Source organism: Pteropus medius, unplaced genomic scaffold (genome assembly GCF_902729225.1).
Source record: "Pteropus medius unplaced genomic scaffold, Ma_sr-lr_union100, whole genome shotgun sequence".
In the NCBI taxonomy this organism is placed as follows: Eukaryota; Metazoa; Chordata; class Mammalia; order Chiroptera; family Pteropodidae; genus Pteropus; species Pteropus medius.
The window spans coordinates 16644498-16665111 of record NW_024349798.1 but is presented as its reverse complement, the minus strand read 5'-3'; the positions used below and the strand labels follow the sequence as shown (position 1 = coordinate 16665111).

General features: G+C 49.8%; 1 long non-coding RNA gene across 1 annotated transcript in view; it reads right to left on the bottom strand.

Annotated features, from left to right (window-relative positions):
* Positions 1-3630: 3630 nt before the first annotated feature.
* The window catches only part of LOC120620467 (uncharacterized), a 260449-nt gene continuing 243465 nt past the window's right edge, over positions 3631-20614 (bottom strand). The window contains exon 5 of the long non-coding RNA XR_005657883.1: positions 3631-6677. This is a non-coding gene — a long non-coding RNA (uncharacterized LOC120620467). The remainder of the gene's footprint in view (positions 6678-20614) is intronic.

Below are 20614 nucleotides of genomic sequence, written 5' to 3'. Positions count from 1 at the left end.
TTGGAAAGCTGTTAAAGGCTCATCGGCATCAGCTGAGACGTCCTCCTTGACACACGGGAAAGGCCAGGGAAGACAGGTGAGGGGACATGTGGTCACTCTGTGGTTGTCCAGTTGTCCGTGCGACTCCTCAAATAACTTCACGTTCCACTAAGGGCCTCAGCATTGCCTGTGTATTTTGTCTGTATGTTTCGTGCTGTGTTTTCAGGAGGATGTAAGGATTCTCAAACAAAACTAAACTCCTGTTTCCTGCCCCAGAGCACCCATGGTAAGTGCGCCAATGTTTCTTGATTCAGAGGAAAATTTGTTTTGACTGGCCACGACCCACGAACGCTGAGCTCCGTTGTGTGCTAAACGCTCTACCTACATCGCCTCATTTCATGCTCACAATAACCTTGGGACAATCTCGGTTCTGCAGAAGAGGAAGAATGAGATTCGAGAGAGGGAAAGAAATGATTGGTTAGGTTCGTCCAGGAAGCACGAGGCAGGGCTGAACCGCGAGGCGCGTCGCGGTCACCGCAGCCAGGCAGCTCAGACCCTCTGGTCCCAGCAGGGCTGTTCGGGCCTGAGTCACACATGTATCCTGATTTAACGGGTTCACTTTTGCTGGGAGGTCCCATCCCACCGGACTTTTATGAAAATAAAATGAGAACACAGATGTGGAAAGGGGCGGAAGGAAAGAATGAGGCCAAGTACCGCAGATAATCGATGAATTCAGCAAAGCCCATGATGAGACTCCCCCCTCCCGCTCACCTCCGTGACACCTGCTGCCGGTCACATGGGGCTCAGACACCCAACTTACATGGACCGCCGTGATGATCTTCGCCATACATACGACCTGCTCCCATGACGTTACATAATTGAACTTTATTTTGAATGCATCTATGTGGTTCAAAATGCAAAAGCTATACAAGAGTATACAGCACAAACTCTCACCCCCGCTGTCAACGAGACGCCCTTCCCAGAGACGCTCACCATCGCTATGCTCTGAATGTTTGCGTGCCCCCAAATTCACATGTGGGAATCCTAACCCCCATGTGACGGTGTTAGAAGGTAGGGCCTTTGGGAGGGGATCAGGCCATGTGGGTGGAGCCCTCCTGAAGGGGATGAGTGCCCCCAAAAATGGGACCCCACAGAGCTCCTGAGCCCCTTCCCTCACAGAGAGAGAACCACACCGACGCTTTGATCTTGGATGTCCAGCCACCAGAACTGTGAGCGACACATACCTGCTGTTTATAAGCTACACAGCAGCCTGGGGAGACCAAGACAACCATGATCAGTTTCCTGTGTATCTTTCTAGAGAAAGTCTACTCATATCTACGCAACTATATCTGTTTAAATAGAAGCATATCAGGCATTATGTTCTGCCAGTTGCTTTTAAGCTTAACAATACACCTGAGGACTGTTCCATAGCAGATATAATAAGCTTCCTCATTTTTTAAGGCTGCTGTCTCGTCACTGGCTCTATTCTTCAAGCAGTTGATGGACATTTAGGTGGTTCCTAAACTTTTGATATTAGAAACAACACAACACGCACAGTCTTCCAATTATACTATTAATGATAGAACATCCTACTTTCAATCAACTGTTTTTAAAAAACTTTTCTTCCATCCTAAGCAATATCTATAAAATCGCAGGTTGATGGCAAATACACACACACACACACACACACACACACACACACACACACATTTCTAATTCACATTACTAGAAATAGGTAAGAAATTTATAACCATTTAAATAAAAAGTACTTGCCCCGATGACCTTGCACGTGCTTTTCCTCTGCCTGGAATGACATCTGCACCTCGTGCCCTGGAGAACGCCTATTCTCCCTTCACGTCACACAGTCCAAGACCGCCCCCTCCAGGAAGTCCTCTGTGCCTTCTGCATCCAAAACCTGCAGCCACGCATCTCATGAACGCTCCTCTCCTGGCACTCTGCCTACAGCTGGTGTGGCAGAGCGGTTAAGGAAGCAGGGTCTGAATTGAGTTGCCTCGGTTCAAATCCCGACTCTACCACTAACTGGAGGCTTGACCTTGGGTGAGGTGCTAATCTCTCGATTTCCCCGTCTGTGAAATGGCGACATCATCCGACATCCACCTCCCCATGTCGGAGGATTAACAGACGAGTTTAGCGGAGCAAATGCACAGTATGTGTTCGGTACCACTATTACCTTTACGGCCACTTCCTCTATTCAGTTACTAGCTCCTTTCAGCTTCAGAGCTCCTCATTTGCAAGCCCTGTCAGGCCTACCTTCCAAGTGGGTCTTGTTGCTGACCATGTCACACCCCGTCCACTGTGCCAGCCCGGTGCGAGCGGCCGCCCTCTCCACCTGGAGGTTAGCCTCCTGACAGCCTCCATTCCCAGCCATGCTTCACAGAGTCACGGGGACCCTCGAATGCCCAAGTCAGATCAGGTCTTATCCTGCTCTGAACCATCCAGTGGGGCCCCATCACTCTTAAATAAACCCCAAAGTCCTTCCCGTTGCGTGCGAGGCCCACGGCATCGGGCCCCGCCTCCCTCTTACTCATGCCCCTCCTTCTCCAGCCACGCTGTCTCCCCAGCCCCCAAGCCAGAGCCCGGCACACAGTACATGCTCAATAAATATCTGAGGACTAAACGGATGCATGAATGACCGCCACGCTTGCTGAGTCCAGGGGCCGAGACATTTCTGGGGCTTAGGAAATCTTTGGAGAGGGACGGAAGGAATGAGGGAGAGAAGAGTAAAGCAAGGGATGAAGGAAGGAAGAAATCCAGAGGATTTTTCTTAGTCGCCACGTCTCTCTGTCGAGGTAGCAGGAATTCACCCATTGCCAAGTGTATGGCTCAGTCCATACAAAACCTCAGTTCAGGTTTTGCCGCCTCTCCACGGTGAGGGGGACATCGCCACAACCCAGTGTTCTGTCACCTCCTCCTCACAGTGTTAGTCCCAAACAACCACCGATCAGCTCATTTCGCCTTTTCTAGAAATCTCATATATAAATGGCATCATACATTATGTAGTCTCTTCTGTATGGCTTTTCTACAACGTTGCATAATTAATGTCAGGCTCGCCCATGTCAGTAGTCTATCTCTTTTATTCCATTGCGTGGATATGCCGCATTTTGTTTCCTCGTTTGCCTGTTGATGGATGTTTGTAGGGTTTCCAGTTTTAGGCTGTGATGAAGAGTGTTGCTCTGACTTTCATGCACAGGTTTTGGGGTGGACACGCATTTCCAAATGTCTGGGGTGGACATCTAGGTGTGGCATCACTGGGTCACACAATAAGCACGTGAGTCCAGAAGATTTCGATGTCCTAAGACAGAGCGCACCTTTAGAATCTCCACCGAGGACTGTAACGTGGTAGAGAAACACGTATGTGAAACTCAGTTCGAGCTGCAAACTCAGCTCCACGTTCCGAGTGTGTGGCCAGTTCATTATGCCTGTGCTCGAAGCCCGTTTGCAGCTGCGTTTGACGTATCGTCTGTGGGGAGACGGTGAAATTTGCCAGCCTTCAGACTAACAACAGCCTAATTTTTCACCCAGTGATTCTAAAGAAGTTTCTTCTTGGCAGAGGTTTGAGCAAGGAACGGTTGGTGAGATCGATTGTGGCAAAAGGATGTGGGAAAGGCACCAGCGAAAGGTGACGCGAACACAAGCGAACGCAATTGTGCAAAAGTATCTCTGCCACATCCCGGACCCCGCTGCCCCACTGCCAACTGCCGAAGCCTTGCGACCGAAGCTCTGGCACCCAAGATCTCAGATCCTGCCTGGTACATCCCGACAAACCGTTGCTTCAGGTTCTAAACTTCATTATTACGGCGACGTGGTTCGCCCTGAGCTGAAGCCTGCTTGGCTGCAGGTCGCATCTACCAAAAGCTTCCAGGCTCCCATCACCTGCCTCGACAGACACGTCGCTCTGCTCTGCTGTGACTTCCCCAGAGAGGGAACTGACCTTCAGGTGCCAACCTCAGGGGCTAGATGCTCTCTGCTCTGGTCCCCCGCCAATCGCACGAGAAATGAAGCGCGATCCTTATGGGTCTTCTGGAGCATAAAATCAAAGTTGCTCCAAGGATATAATTTTGGCTTCAAAAGTCAATCTCTGGACTGCGTGTGGGGGGTTCTCAGAGCTTTGGGTAAATGAATCTCCTCTCTCCGCTCCAGCCTCCCTGCAGAGAGAGGCCGCTGAGAAAATGATCAGTCAAGTGGGCAGAGTTTGTGGGCGTTTTTGTTGTTGTCTATTGGATGCGAGAAGGATTCTAGCCGAGGAAAAGGGAATTCAGGCTGCCTTGTGGGTCTGAGGGGCTGCGAGGTCAGCAGCCTGGCGATGATCCAGGTACAGGAGCTGACCGATGGGACAAAGTAGCGGGGATCCCACTGGAAGGCGCAACTGTGAGACTCAAGGGGCCTTGACCATACAGTGTTGGGGGCCAGGGAACAAAGTGGGGCATGTGCAGGGGGATGGCAGCATTGAACTCATTTTGGCACAGCACACAGTGTGACTCCACTCGAGAAAGATGGGGGGGATGCAGCCCTACGCAGTGGGGCTGGTTGCAGGTTCTGGGCCAGACGACCTGGGTTCGAATCCTGGCTCTGCTACTTTCTACCTGACTTTGAACAAGTAGCTTTTGTCTGTGCCTTGGTTTTCTCCTTTGTGAAATGGGCATGTGAATAACGACTACCTCCTGAGCTTGCTGGGGGAAACAAATGAGTGACTGCGTGCAGAGCGCTTATCTGGGTACACAGAGTGTCCGCCAAATGTTGGCTGTGTCTCGATGTTGTTTTTGTGCATTGCTAGCTTTGAGGGGACACGCTGACATACGCATCAGCGTCGTCAAGGTGGTTCCAGCAGGAGCTGGTGAGGATGGCCACCCAAGGGGGGCCTGGAGCAAACACACCCTGAAAGCACCATCTGGGACTCACAGCAAAACTTGGGTGAGACTTTGCCGGAACAGTCTTTGTGACGTAGACGGGCTGTCAGCTGGTGCACTAGGTGTCACCGTTGTTAGCAATGGCCTCTCAGCTTCCGGGGCTCGGGGATACCCAAGTTACCCAAAGAAGAGGCTGGTGAGAACACGGGCAGAGAAAGCGGCTGCTGAACAGCTCGGCGGCTAAGAGCGCAGACACTCCCATTCCGTGGGTTCTAATCCCAGATCTGCCTCTTCCTAACCATGCGTTCGGAGTGAGTTAATTAAATTTCAGTTGCCTTATGGGATTAAAAATAACAGTCCGTATTTCATAAAGTGTTTGTCGGGCTTTACAGGCATCATTAAAATAAAGCGCTTAACGTGGTCCAGGGCCCAGTAAACATTCCTGAGCCAAGAGAGCAGATTAGGAGGAAGCAGGTCCCTTGTGGTGGGAACAGCACGTGCAAAGGCCCAGAGGCGGAGACAGAGCAGAGCTGCTGGGACCGGCAGGAGGCAAGGCGTGCGGGTGCCGCCGCTCCGGGAACCGGAGGCCTGTCCTTCACAGGTGGCGTGATAAGAGCAGGAGAATTTCCGGGGCGTTGGCGAGTGACCCTGGTTGTGTCTGTGTCTCACCAGCTACATTTTAAGCCCTTTCATGGCAAGGACCTCGTTTTTTCGTTTTTGTACCCACAGCACCTACCACCTCCCTCTCATGTGCTAAGTCAATATTCGTGCGATGTCATTAAAAGCACCGGAAAAAGCTCCAGACCAGGATCTGGGCCTGCCTTGGCCTTTACTGCTTCTCTCTGGGACCCCACGGCCAAGTCATGCCAGTGATGCCCAGCTTCTGCTGGGCCCACGGAGATCATGGAAGGGATTTTAGGGATGAGGGGACAGAGGTCCGGAGGATGGGAAGGACACGGTTAACGGCAAACACTCATTTGGTCACGGAGTCAGGGCTGGAAACCATCCTCTCTGCTAAATCCAGAGCCATTCCCACCTGATTTCCCACAGGGAAGATCAATGACCAATTCTGCGGTGTAGTTGAACTTCATGTCCTTTCTCAAGCTTGCACATTTATTTTCAATGAGCCAATCAATTTCTCTTGAGATCTGATCCTTCCCAACCAAGTTGGGGTTAATAATAAGCACGTATAACGATATGAAGAGATGATTTTAATCTATCGTATTACAGATGAAGAAACTCATCCTTGAAAAAAGTTAAATTTACTTGGCCAAGTTCACACACCCGGTAGGAAAGCCGCAGAGTTCAGATTCAAACTCACGTCTCCCTGAACCCAAACTCACGTGCTTTCCTACTGAGAGTGGACTCTGTGTCTGGGATACAGGGGTTCTATTGGAGATCTGGGGTTCTGCCCCCACAGAAAGGCCTCCAGAACAGAAGGCCACAGCCTGCGGTGATGGCTCAGCCATTCTGGAGGTTCGACGCCACCTTCATATGCTTGGCTATTTGGGGAAACCAAGGAAAATCTCCAAACCCTTCTTAGTTCTCTCCCTCTCTCCTTCTCTGAGGGGTAGTGGGCCTGTAGAAGAAACCTTAGCCCTCACCATGCCCACTGCCCAGACTCATAAGCAGAGGTCAGACAAAAACATAGCTTCATGGTTTCATAACTTAACAATCACTGCAGGAAAGCAGGGCATGCTCTGAGCTGTGACATTGGACGTAGCGTGAAGGATGCTGGTCACCTTCAAGTTCAACAGCCTCCAGAGTCTCCACAATTTCCTCCCTCCCTCTCTCAACTTCAAGAGAATCAATGCTTTCATTTCGCTGGATCTGAAATTCATATTTAAATCCCCATTACATCATACAATATGTCTTGTGCGTCCGCGCAGTCTTACCCAATGTATTTGTCTTTGCATTTATTTTATTTCCGGAGAGATCTATCTTAATCCAATCTTACTCTGCCTCCAATAAGGCACCTATTTTAAAGGTTACCCCTATAAGAACACGTGCCTGCCATTTCATTCCTGCTGCTAGGTGGAGAATTTTAGAAATAAGTTAGACCTACGATTTAGTGAGCACCTGCCATGTGTCTTACGCAATGATAAATTCTAGATTTTAGGATATAAATTTGGTTGCTGAAACAGAGACCCCCAAGTTGCAGCGGTTAAATGATATTTTCCTTTATTCCTCTCTCACTTAGCAGTCTAGGAGTAAGCTGTCCAGGGGGCACCGAGCTCCAGGGCTGTCAGAAACCCCAGGCTCCTCTGTCTTTAGGTGTTGCCTTCATTCACCTGTCCAAGATGGCACATTACTACATTCCAACCGGCTAGCAAGGGGAGTGGAGAAAAGGAAGGCCGTTTCCTTTAAAGACACGAACTTATAGAAGGCACAGCTGTACTTTACCAGCAGCCAGGACTTAGCGGAGTACGCCCAGCTGTAAGGGAGGCTGGGAAATGTAGTCTTTGATCCAGGTGGCACGGATCCTGTTAGAAATCAGAGGTTCTGTTACTACATAAGAGGGTAATAAATACTGGGTCACGACCAGCAATACGTGCCATAGGAAGTGATCCTAAATGAGACCAGGTCCCCAAATTTTTGGAGCTATGATGAGAACAGGTGAAGGCAATTCTCTGAGAGAAGCACAGCCTTGCCTAGCCTGGGATGTCCACGCCTCATCTCCAGCTTAATCTGAAATAACCCAAAAGGTGGGCCATGGGATTGTTCTGCATGGCAGGGACAGATCAACCCCTGTGGGTGGGCACAGAGGTCCCCCAAAGAGGAAGGATGTTCTCAAAGTCAAACCCCCTGGGAGGTGGTCAGTCCTGGAGCAGGAAACGGGGTCCTGCCAACAGACCTCACACGGGAGGTACACGAATCGCCTCGTTTCTCCGTCTTGGGGTTCGGGTGGGTCTGGACTCCAGTGTAGAGATGCCTGGAGCTTTTCTGGTGGGGGAAGGAGGAAACTCAGGGCCGGCCATGGAGAATCAGGCTGAGAGAGAGACATGAAGCCAAGCGGTTAAGGGATCTGAGGACATCTGAGCCTCTTCTGTCATGGTAAATTATTCTCTTTGCTTTCTTCCAACTGGTCCCGAATTGCCAGTAAAAGCCTGTTAATGGCTACAACCCAGTCTCCGTTCTAATGTGGCCAATGAAGGCAAAGCGCCTGCCCCACGCTTAGGAGGAAGTGGACATGCCGCTCTGGTCTTCCTTAAATTCCTCAAATATGCCACATTCCCTCTTACCTCGGGGCCTTTGCACACACCTTCTCGCTGCCTGGGATGCCTGCCGCCGCTGCCTTTGCCTGTCCACACCTGCTCACCCCGAGCTATCAACGCAGCTATCACTTCTTCAAGAAAACCCTCCCAGACGCCCCCTCCCCCGACTCAGTATGCTCTGCCTGATGCTCTCATGACTCCCTAACGATCATGGTCATGGGATTGTTTGATCAGCATCCTACTCGAGTACCACGGTGGTACTCCATCACCTAGTCAGTAAATATGTGTTGAATGAATGAGACCGGCATCTCGCTCCTGAGGCCAGAGCCACATCAGTAGAGTGCAGCTCTGCCCCTCAGGGGCCTTTGGCAAGGAGGCGGCACCACGGTGGAATGAAGAAGAGGTGGGGACAGAAACATCACTGGTTAAGAAGGGTCCCCCACGAGCCCCTCAGAAATACTTGAAAGATACAATATGTACTTTGGGCATAAGGAGCTTAACGTGGTGGCCTCTCCTGTTCTCAGCGCCTGGATTATGCACTTGGAAATGTCGTCTAGTTCTCTACCCCCGCTATGGGGCAAGCGTTTTTATCTCCAATTAACGGATGTGCAAACTGAGGCTCAGAAGTGTTTGGAAACCACCCAAGGTCACACAGTGAGCAAACGGCGTCTGGATTCAAGCTTAGGTCTGGCCATCCCCAGAGACCAGTTACTCTACATGCCCCGTCTGCCTCCCAGGGAGTCAAAGGCAAATGGGAAAAAAAAACCCCACAAAGTCCATTCTCTGAAATGATTTGAATGACAAATGTTTCCAGCTCACAGCTGCATCGGGAGAATTTTTCTTCTGCCTGAACGTCTCCTTGGCTGAGTGCTCCCTGGACGCTCTCAGAGAGCCTCTGCTCTTTAAACTTGACATTGACTACTTCTCATGAAATCTGGTTTCGGTTATGGCCTTTCCTTCCGTTATTGGACTCTCGGAATTCCAAAGCTTTGAAGACAGCTACTGGGGCTCCCTGAACGGCCCCCCTTCTCATCTAAATGGGGTGTTTCCCCCCCTCTCCCCCTTCACTTACGTAACAAGCGTGCTTTGAGATCCTGAGCTTGAACATACCGCAGTGTATCTACGCCCCTCGAGAGCGAGGGCATCCCAAATGGGACATGCCGAAATGGACTCGGCCTGTCCAGAGGGCAGTTTGGGTGTGTGTCTCCGACGCTTCTAAAATGTGCATCTGTGCCATCCGGCATTTCTATTTCAGGGGGCTTATCTCAAGGACAGAATCGGGCAGATGTGCAAAGTAGTCATATCGAGGGTATCTACTGGCAGAAGCATTTGCAATAGTAAAAAAACGTGGAGACAACAAAATATCCAATAATAATGGATCGGTAAATAAAGACAGTTACATCTATACCATGATATACAATGTAGTCATTAAAATGACAATGTGGGCTTTGAATGATGATGAGAAATGTTCACAGTGAGATGAAAGCAGTTTCAGAAGCAAATTGTATATTATCCCGTATTTCTGTTAAAATGCAGATTTATTTGTACATCCAACAAAATGTGTTGAGTGGTTGCTATTTATCGGGCGCAATGCTGAGAGCTGGGGATACGGCAATGAATGAAATAAATATTGTCTATCAGGAGATCACTGACCCATTAACCATTCTCTGCTGCTGATGACTGAGATCAGTGGCCCAAACTCTCTGGGCCTCAGTTTCATCATCTATAGAAAACATAACAGTATCTACAGAAATGTAGGAAGGCTAAACTTTTACGAATGCAGAGCTCAATAAACGTAACATCACACTTATCACACCAACATCGACTACCTCCGACTCCTTCTAACCCTCCAGGAATTACTGTGATCTTACGTAATGACCCTGAGGTCGCATCTCAATATAACCATTGGATAGTTGTACAACTCGGGGTTAATCACTGCACTCGTCACTTCGGGCAGTTGGTTAGTCAGTCATTCGACAAACACTCACTGAGCACCTACTATGTGTCTTACCGTAGCCTGTAGAGTTCTATACTCCCTAGTCCCTACCTACCCATCTGCCCTCTGCTCCGACCATGGGCCTTCCGACACTGGCCATGTTGAAGTCCCCCAAACGAGTGAAGCTTGTTTCCATTCCAGGGCCTTTGCTCCGGTTCTTGCCTCTGCCTAAAATGTTCTTTCTTCTGTACGTCGCCCCTGGATCTTTCTAGCTTTCCAGTCTCCGCCTGAATGTCACCTCTCCAAAAAGTCCCGGGCACGCTATGGCTTCCTAAACTTGCTCGCGACTTCAGCGTATTGTCTTCACAGTGTTTACCCCTATCTGACACGGTCACGTCTGTTCTCTTCTTGTCTGTCTGCCTCGCTACAATGTAAGCTCCACGAGAGCGGGTACCTCATTTGCCTAGTTCGTGGCCGTACAGTTCTTCAAACTATACATGTCACATAGTAGATGTGTAATAAATCTTGCCAGATGGAAGGCAGGAAGGCAGGAAGGCATCAAAGGAAGTGCCTGGCCCTATGCTAAAGCAGAGGATGTAACAGTGAGCACGGCACATATAATCTCCTATAGTCATCACCTCGTGATGCCTGGTTTCTCCGTCCTTCGAAAGGGAATTACTCTTGCTGAGAATTTATAGATATGAAGCCAGCACTCATTTAACCATGTTCAGCCTCTATCAGAGCCTCCTCCAGGACCTACTCTGCCAGAGTGCTGAGTAATCATCCTTTAGACTCTACAGCGACTTCGAGTTTTGATTAAATGCGTTCTCGGCTTTTGAAATTCCAGGCCAGACTATTAGGGTACGCTCTGCGAAGGTGTTAGCCAGCCCAGTGACTGACTGAAGCCGACTATGTCCCTCTCCTCCTTTGCAGCAATTTCCTTGGGTATTCTGATCCGGGCGAGAAGTATGACATTATTGATTTGCTCTGATCTACTCAACCAACTGCCTCGTCTGCAAGAGCAGGAATCTTTATGGCTTCAATAATTTCCCGGAGTGCAGAGAACTCTTTTATATTTCTGCTTGGCGCGTTGCAATTCTGTAAATTTTTTATGGACTCCGAGGTTAAGTTTCGTTCCTTGCTCCCAGCCTCATTGGGATGTCTGCTTGTGCTCTAAGAAAGAATCTGACCCTTCTGTACCTACTCACGTCCCATCTCCTCCTTTAGAGAGGGAGGGAGAGAGGAAGAGAGAGAGAAATACAATAGGATTCTAGAGCTTTTGAAGTTCTATCCTTCTTTTTACTGGAAAGGGGTGGGGAGAAAACCAGAGTGACTTGTCTAAAATAACACTGCCAATCAGTGACCGATTCTCTGGTGCAATTCACCAAAACTTTGGTTTCTCTTCTTCCTGAACACAAGTAGGGGGGGGCGGGGTTCTCTTTGCTGCCTCCATAAGGCCACGTGACTTGCAGTGGTCAATGAAATGCAAGTGGAAGTGTGTGGTGCCACTTCCGGGTGGACGCCTTTAAGAGCTGGTGCCTGATTCATCATGTCCTTCCCACCTCCTGCCAGTAGGGATTCCAATGACCGGCATCCCTAAGTGAGAGCAGTGACCAAGTGATCTTACATGCAAGGTAAGCAAGAACTAAACCTTTGTCATTGTAAGCACTAAGATTCGGGGCCGTTTGTTACGCACGCAACCGAACTCGTTCTAACTGTTACAGCCTCCAACTTCAGAGCCTCCCAGGTAAGGTCGTTCAGAAATCTTTAGGAGATAACTTTACTGAATGATCTAGAAGATTTGGACAAGAAGAGAAGCTGAAAAATGCAGTTGGTTTCGACATCACAGATTTCCCAGGTCCGGTTTTTAGATCAAGAGTTGACAGCGCCAAGAAACAAGGAAAAGTCCAATTCATTAGGAAAATATCCAAATCCCTTCACGACTCGACGCTAAGCTTCCTTTCCAGCCTCAACTCTCCACATCCTGCCTCTCACACTGTGGTTCAAATTCATTAACTCCTTTCTCTGAACAGATATATCATTTCTTCATTCTCACAGTCATTCATTCCACAAGCACCTCGTGAGTTTCTGGTACATTCAAAACATCTTATGGACTGTATATGTCTCCTCTGAATGCCCTTGATTTCTTTTCAACACAGTACACTTTATTCCTGTTTCAAAATCCAGAGCGAAACCCTTTCTACTGGGAAGGCTTGTCTGACACCTGTTTCTTCCAAAGCTCATTTTGCCTCTTCTTTCTCTGCGTGTTTACGACATCATGTGTGCATTTCTTCTACCTACTAAGTATATGGGATGATAATTACTGGTTCCCATGTTTATCTCCCTCATTAGCATGTGAACACTCTGAGGGCAGGACTCACCCCTCAGTTATCTCTGAAGCGCTCATGCCTCGCTCCTGGTCTGAACCCAGTAACTATCTGATGAACGAAGGCATGAATGCCATGATCCAACCTCGCTATTCTTCCTGCTTCCAACATCCCAGCATCTTAGCGCTCCTTAGGGGAAAGGGGCCACTCCAGAGTCCCAGATCCCCGGCTGAGCTGGAAGTTTGGGTGTTAATTCTATAAACATGCCTGGGTGGGCTGGTGGAGTTGGGGTCCACCTGGCCTGGGAGAAGCAGACATCTCACGGATGCACTTGTATCTCTGGATACATGATAGGTGGCCACCAAGACTGGCCTGCCGAGGGGGGCAAATGCCACTTAATGAGCAGGGATCTCCCTCTTAGTGGCCCCGGAATATAACTATGCCAGTCGTGGTGCTATCCTCCCTGCTTACACTTTCTACATAAACAATCGTACGCTGCCCTCATGAGTGCAAAGCTTGGATCTCGACGGTGGAGCATGAGACTCTGGCTGTGCAGCGAGACCTGTCACTTGTGCAAAACATCAGCGCCATCGATCTGTGGCAGTAACCCCAAGTCAGCTGGGCCTTCTGACGGCCACCCCCACCGCCGTTCCCCTCCTCCCCATGCTTGGGTCCGCTCTGGCCTTTTCCACCGCATTTGACATAATCCATATTTTCCACTTTAAATATTTATAGCAAACTTGGAGGGAAAACATTCTCTTCTCAAAAGGCCTTCTAATTTCATTTAACAGTGAAGGTCAGAGCAATGAATGCTCTGCAGAGAAATTTCTCTCCTGACTTTCAGCTTATGGCAACCAGGATCGAGGGCAGGAAACAGAACCCTTTTACCCAGCTTTATCCTCCACGCTCTCCGCTACCAGTTATCGGAACGAAGCCTGTTAAGGGAATAAACAGCTGAGACTCACTTTTTAATATATTTATAGTATTTTTCTGATTATAAAAATGCATGTCCCTTGCTCCAAGTCCAAGATATATATATCGCCTTTAATCCACCACCCAGAAATAATGATTATTAATACTTTGGTATCTAATCTTTTAGATCTTTCTTCCAAAAGAAGAAATTATTCCTTACTAAAATGGGATTGTATTATGCATAGTTTAATGTGTTTGATTGCATTATACAAACTTCTTTTTTCTAATTATAATTGTAGTGTGGAGAGCATCCTTAGGTGTGAGTGTGTGAATGTGGTTGTCTGACACACATCACAATTTCGAATGGCTGCGTAATATTGTGTTGTATAAAAGTACCAGAGATAATTAACCAATCCCCTATCCCTGGACACTTAGGTTGTTTCCACTTGTTCACTGTTATTTAAAAAAATAATTTCAAGATGTGGTGACTTTCCCTCTACCAATATATGAGCGTTCCTTTCTTACTAATTCTTTTATAGAAATTTATTGATGTAGAATTGTCGTTTCAGAGGATATGGGTCTTTTATTGACTTTTGACTCACACTGCCAAAAAAAAGCATCGGTTTGCTTTCACCAGCAGTTCATGACAATGCCTGTTTCCTTACAATCTCGCCAGTTCTGAGTGTTAGCCAACTTTTTTGACAATACGATAGCGAAAAAACCCCCAAAACAGTAATCATATGGCTGTCTCATTTTTAATATATTTCATTAATATCAAGTATAAATGTTTACTAAACATCCATACTTTTTATTTTATTCGTTTGCACATGTAGATATCTTGCTCATTTTTTTTCCCATTGGAGTGATTTCGTACACTGTCATTTTCACTGTTAAAGGTATATTTGCTGCAAATACTCTTCCTAATCCTTTCATTCTTTAACGTTGTTCTTTGCTGTGCAGATTTTAAATTGTCTGTAATAAAATCCATTATCGTTTTTCCTGGATGGTTTCTGGCTTTTATTTCAAACTTCAAAAGGCCTTCGCCTCTCCCAAGACAATGGAACCTTCGCTTACATGGTTTTATATAAACTTTGTCTTTACTTGTTTAGTTTTTATACAAGTATTTAAACAATACGAAATTTATTTGGATATAAGGTATGAGATAGGGATCTAACTTAATTTTTCCCCACAAATTTAGTTCATTTTCCCAACATCTCTTAATGTACAATTAACCCTTCCTTCAGATTTAAAATCGCACATTTATAATATATGAACTACTTACATGTTTGTGTCAGGTAGATACATTTTCTTAGATATAACAACTTCCTTCGTTGCTTTCATTTTTCAAAAAAATCCCTGAATAGTTTCAGATATCTATTCCTCCAGATGAATTTTAGTATCTTATCAAGTAATAAAAAATTTTGCTAATATTTTAATGAATATTACATAATATTTATGTAATTTTGGTATAAATCAGCATGTATCCAATATGTCCTTCGATGAAGATTTGTAATTTCATACAACATACCATATATATATTTAAGTTTGTATCTAGATATTTAACATTTTATTGTGATCAGAACTTTATTCTAATTTCATTTCATTATTGATTTTTACTAAGCTACAGGAAAGCCACTGGGTATTTTTGTGTATATTTTATACCTGCAATTGTTTTTGAAGATGGTTATTTGGTGACTAAAGTCATGTATGTCACTATACTTCATGGTTTCGGTCGTGCTACAAATAGGGAAGAATCATGTAAATTCATCTGAAAACCCCACTGGCATGCGAATGGCTGTGTCACTTGGAAAATCCACCGAGGATAGCTGTATTAATTATATTTTTTTATTTCCTGTATTTTATGATGCTCCGATATCTTGAGGCCCCACTGGCCTGGGGAAGACTGCCCCTCCCCGGCTAGCTAATTCCTAGACAGTGAACTTACTCCCTATAAGCACGCTTCTCACGTGGAACCATCAACCCCAAACCTGTGATGGCGCTCTGCCCTCCTGGTGACATTCTTCTCCCTTAAGTGTCCCCTGTCCAGGTGTGAGAAAGCTCAGGGCAGCCCTGACACCCCAGGGCCCAGTGCAACTCAAACCAGCCAGTCCTAAGCCTGCTGAACCTGTCTCACCGGTGTTTCCATGGAAACTACAATAAACTACAATAAAGGCTCCTCTGCCCCGGACCTGCCCTGGTGCTTCCCCATGTGGCCCCCTCCCCTGAGGACTTCCAGCACATTCTCTTGTCAGCGCCCCTCACCCTCAGCTCCTGATCTGCTGCCCTCCCCATACTCGAATGATAATAAGATTTACATCTTAAAACACTAGGAATAGGCAGCCTGATACAGGGGACAGGAGGAAGGGCGTTGACAGGGTCAGACCACTCTGGGGTTGGAATGGACTGTTTGTCTCGCTGGCTGTGTGACCTCAGACAGGTGTCTCGCTCTTCTGATGGTCCATTTTCTCCCTGCAAGGTGGAGTTTCTGAGAAAAGGAATGACTCAGCGAAATTCAGCCAAGGTGGGGGGCCGAACTGGGGTTCGAATCCACGTGAGCCTGAACCCAGCCCGGCCTGTGCCGCCGCCACATCGCCGTGCATCTCGTTGTGACGTGTGAGGGTCCTTCAGGGACCCAGCCACTGTCCTGAGTCCCTGATACCATCGTCCAGGTCGAAGACGAGAGTCTAAGACGCAGAAGAGAAGGGGACAGGGCGGGGCCTTCCCTTCACCAGCTGAAGCCAAACCATCGCATTCGTCCTGGGTCCTGGTAAGACGGAGTCTTACTGACCGAGAGCGGCTCTACTCTGAGGCCAAGACGTGCCTTCCATGTGCCTCGGGGGACACACAGCAGCCATCTTTGACACGCAGGAAAGCAGGGCAGGAGGAGCCTGGATTAAAATGCCAGCTCTGTGACGCAGGAGCAGCTTCTCGGGCCCCGCGGCCTCCCCTTGGCTCTAGAGATGCGCAGGAAACAAAGAACCCCACCGGCCTCCTCCTTCACTCGCACCCACCACCGACGAAGAGTTTACCTTCTGCCGAGACTACGCTAAAGAATTTCTAACCGCGAATCCACGTAAACCTCACGCCAGCTCTGTGAGGAAGGAACACTCGTTCCCTCCATTTTACAGGTTGGGAAACCAGGATTCAGAGAAGCAGAAGTCAAACTCAAGGTCATCTAGCCGAGAAGTAGCAGAGTCAGGACCTGCACCTGGGCCCGCCTGGCTATTCATCACTTTGCTCCTGTTGCCCTGTCGCTGTTCGCATTGTGGCCGGTCCAATAACGAGTCACTGACGAACGCTCGGAGTGCTCGGGTGACACGATCAGGGAGGGGGCAGAGCAGCGAGGGCACGTGGCACGTGTTTTCTATTTACTCTGCCGCTGTCAGCCGCTCTCCTGCTTGCTTGAGAGGACAGCCGCAGGTAAAGCACACCTTGGCCTCAGGGCAGCCCCGCCCCTACACGCAGGCCTTGACTTGCTTTTGAAGAGCTATCGAGCGTCGTCCAACACAATGGTTCCACAGCTGAAATGCTCCCACACCAATGTCCCCTATGAAATAACAGAAAGGACGTGCACTGGCCGTTGACCAGCGCAGGGAAAGCAAACTCATGTGGCATGTGACGTGCAGGGGCGTGCTGCCCGCTGGTGGTCAGGGCTGAGCGGGGCCCCCCCACTGGAGAAGCTGCTCTGGCCAGCCAGCTCGGTGGGGGCTGCCCCAGTCTGCTCAGTTGAACCTGCTGTCTCCTGGAGGCGCTGAGGCCAGAAGAGTTGTCACAGGTCCGGATGTCCCCACAGGCCAGCTCCAGGGAGCCCTCCGTTCCGTCCCCGAGCTGACTGCCCCATGTGTCTGGAGCACGCAGTCCTCCCTGAGAGGCTTCAGCAGCGGCACTGGGGAGTGAGCAGGAACAGAAAATCCTTCTTCTGAAATGTTATGCATTAATGTGAGAGTGACATCTGGCCCTGAAGCCCAAGACTCCAAAGCCTTCGGTTTGCGTGTGACCTCGAGGAGCCCAAAGCCACCTGGGATGGGGTGAGCCTTACTCATCATAGACATTGCCACAACATCGCATCCAAAAGGACATCACTCTCTGCTAAGGACGCCAGGACCCAGCGCCCGCGGGAGCATATGGTGAAACAGATTTAAGAGGGCAGAGAGATTTCCTGTGCCAAATCATTGGTCTCATTTACGTAGATTAGCCCCTACAGTCAGTCATTTCCTCTCAGCTAAAGGCCAGGGGCCAGAGCAGGGCCCAGGGCAAGATGTCAGGTGATTGTGTCCTGCGACATCTCTGGTTTGCACCTTTCTGATGAGTAAGAATTCGTTTGCTCTGACGGCACCGGAGAGGAAGGGGTGTCTGCAGTGCCTGGAGACAGGGATTCCAACAGGTGGATGTGGCATTCAGTAGTCATCGTTTAGATGTGGTGTGAACTTGACCGTGGAGATTTTCTGGCAAAGCCTCGAAAGCACCGACTTCTTCATTACCAGGTAACGGTACACAGCATGCATCTCAGAGCCTCACCCCAGACTCTGATCCCGATCCTGACTCCCCCAGCTTTTCGCCCTCACCAAATTAAAAGATTTGGGTGCACTGTCTCCTGAAACCCTCCAAACCACCATGGTGCAGCACAGAGGAAGCGACACAGCATAGTGGCTTAGGGTACAGACTCCAAGCCAGGTCCCTCTGCCGCCTACTTCCTGTGTGATCTATAAAAGTATATTTGCTACCTTTTAGGGCTCTTGTAAGAATGAAATGACTCAGTATGTCAACAGCTTCGTAACATGTTCAAGTGCCATCACCAGGTGCGTACCGGCGCTGAGGAAGAAGCCGAGTCTCGTGGTGGCCTGTGGGACACGAAAGCCTGGGTGCTAAACCCCAACACCACCCTGTTCTCCCTGAGCCCACATCTTAGAGCCCCGAACCCCAGCGGGAGCCCAGAGAGGAGGTTCTGAAAGACAAGCATCAAACAAAAGTCACATGGTCGGACTCAAAGCTGGAAACGGAGCCCAGTTCCAACCTCCTGCCCCGTGTCACCGGCCTTCCCGTGAGAGCCCCATCAAGGCAGGGCTCCCTCCTCCTCTTAGATCACCCCCATAGTGCCATCCACGCTGGTTACGTCCGAGGCCAGCCGCTGTCAGGTCCGTAGCAATCACGATAACGATGCCCGTCATTCATTTTTACTGACAGTGTGCCAGACTTTGAGCTAAGTGCTTTAGTATTATACCCATTTTACAGATAAGGAATATGAGGTTCAGATGGGTCACTTGGTCGTGATAACAGCTTCCTACGTGGCAGGCACTTTGTCAGGGGTTCTGTTGAGTTCTGGGGGCCTCCCTGTTTTACAGGTGGGGAACACAGGTGCCCTCAGGGCAAGCTGCCCAAGATCGCCAGAGAGCGAGCGGCTGAGCCAGGACTTGGCTTCCAATCTCTCGATTCTCGCGCCTCCGCTCAGCCTCCGCCTGGCCCCTTCCTCCTCTGCGATAGCTCAGACTCACGCGCAGACACCCCGGCGGCTCGGGATTGCAGAGGACGCTAAACTCCTCCTCTACCTGCCTTCTTCCATCCGGCCGAGAGGTGCCCCGTTGGTGGGGAGCTGGAAACCTGAACGTGCACGGCGTATTTCTGAACCGCGTCGACATTAACTAAGTCCTCGGAATGCGCAGGGTCGTGGCAGCTGCTGGAGAGCCCGGCGAGGCTCTGCGGTGACCAGCAGGGACGCGTCCTCCCAGGGCTGGGCGGTGTGGGCTGGCAAGGCTCTGCCTTCGCCGCCATCACAGAGGCAGTTAGCGGTGGCCGTCTCCATAGGAAACGGTCACTGCTGTCTCCTTCTGACCTCCCTACACCCAGCTCCTGTGGGGAGTCCCCAGCCCCCTGGGAGATCGCCCCCGCCCCCCCAGGCTTGAGCCTGGGGTTTCCTTTCTCCACTTTGTGACCGAATCTTCCTTTCATCTTTCCCACGCCTGGGTCTTTCCCAACTGACACCTGAGGAGCCCGAGGGCATGAGACTGGGTCTTGCCCCCCCCAGAAGAAGCTTCTAGAAGTCGCCGGGAGAAAGGAGCTGAAGAGGGTTTGGGGATTCGCCTGGGCCACCAGCACTCACCAAAAAAAAACCAAAAAACAAAAAAACCCCAGCTCGAGGCATTTTGCACCCATTCCCTCATTTCACTCTCGCGACACCCCCGTGAAGCTGGCAGTAGCCCCGTTTCACAGCTCCAGGTCCTTTCCATGACACTGACCATGACGACGGTGACGATGCTTTAACGCCAGCTGACACTGAGCCCTCGTGCTCCGGCCGATGCCATATGAGAGCTCTTCACGCTGTGTCACATGTGACCCTCACGGCCACCGCACGGGGTGTCACGACGATGATGACGATTAGGAAGCATCATGCTCCGAGGCAGGTTACATACGGTGGCACAGCCGGTGACTGAGAAAGGTGGGTGACAAGCTTCAGGGATCCGATCGCTGGACCGCACGCCGGCCGGCCGTCCTCGTAGGTGAAGCTCAGTGGGCCGCAGCCAAGGCCACGCGTTTACTCACTGCGTGTGGTGACCGCCCCGTGCCAACGGCACAGCTGAGTAGTTGGAACAGAGATCGTGTGGCCTGAGAAACTTGAAACATTTACTCTCTGGCTTTTTACAGAAAACGTTTGCCAGCGCAGGTCTCACGCCTGAAGGAGGCGGCACGGGGCGTGCGCCGATAAAGCCACACGCCCCTTCCGTCAGGACGTGGTCCCAAAGCCCAGGTGGCGTGGCGGGGGCCGTTAGGGCCTTGGCAGCAGATACACCTGTGCTGCAGTCCCCGCTGATTCACCCACCTCTCCGCAGCGCCTCGAGCTCTTCGTCTGTGAACTTTTAAGGACAACCGTTTCTTTCCCGGGGGCTGTGTGCGGGGCGCATCAGATGAGATGCCACCAGTAAAGCGCCACCACCAATAGTAGAGACACAGCAAGGGCCCGGAAGTCACCAACGACACCGGTGTGGTGGGAGAGGCCCTTCGCCTGCCTTGCATCCCACCAGAAGAGAGATGTCAGTCAGCTCCGCCGTTCACCATCCCCAGAAAAATAACACCTGTTATCCCACTGAGGTGCAAAACACTTCCCATCCATTTCGCATCTGCAGATGATCATCAACACGCAGATGCAAAGAGAACCTGACAATGTCCAGCGCTGCCGGCTGCCTCCTCGTGGGCAAGGAGGAGGCGGAGAAGGGAATAAGAGAGGGGGAAGGGGGGAAGGGTGAGGCAGGGGTGGAGATGGAGTCGAGGCCCAGCATCTCCCCAGACGACTGGGGGCCCCGCCGCCCCTCTGGGCCTCCTCGGTGTCCAGGTGACTCCCATATCTGCAGTGAACAAAGGACCTTTTAGAATGTGGAGCTGGGG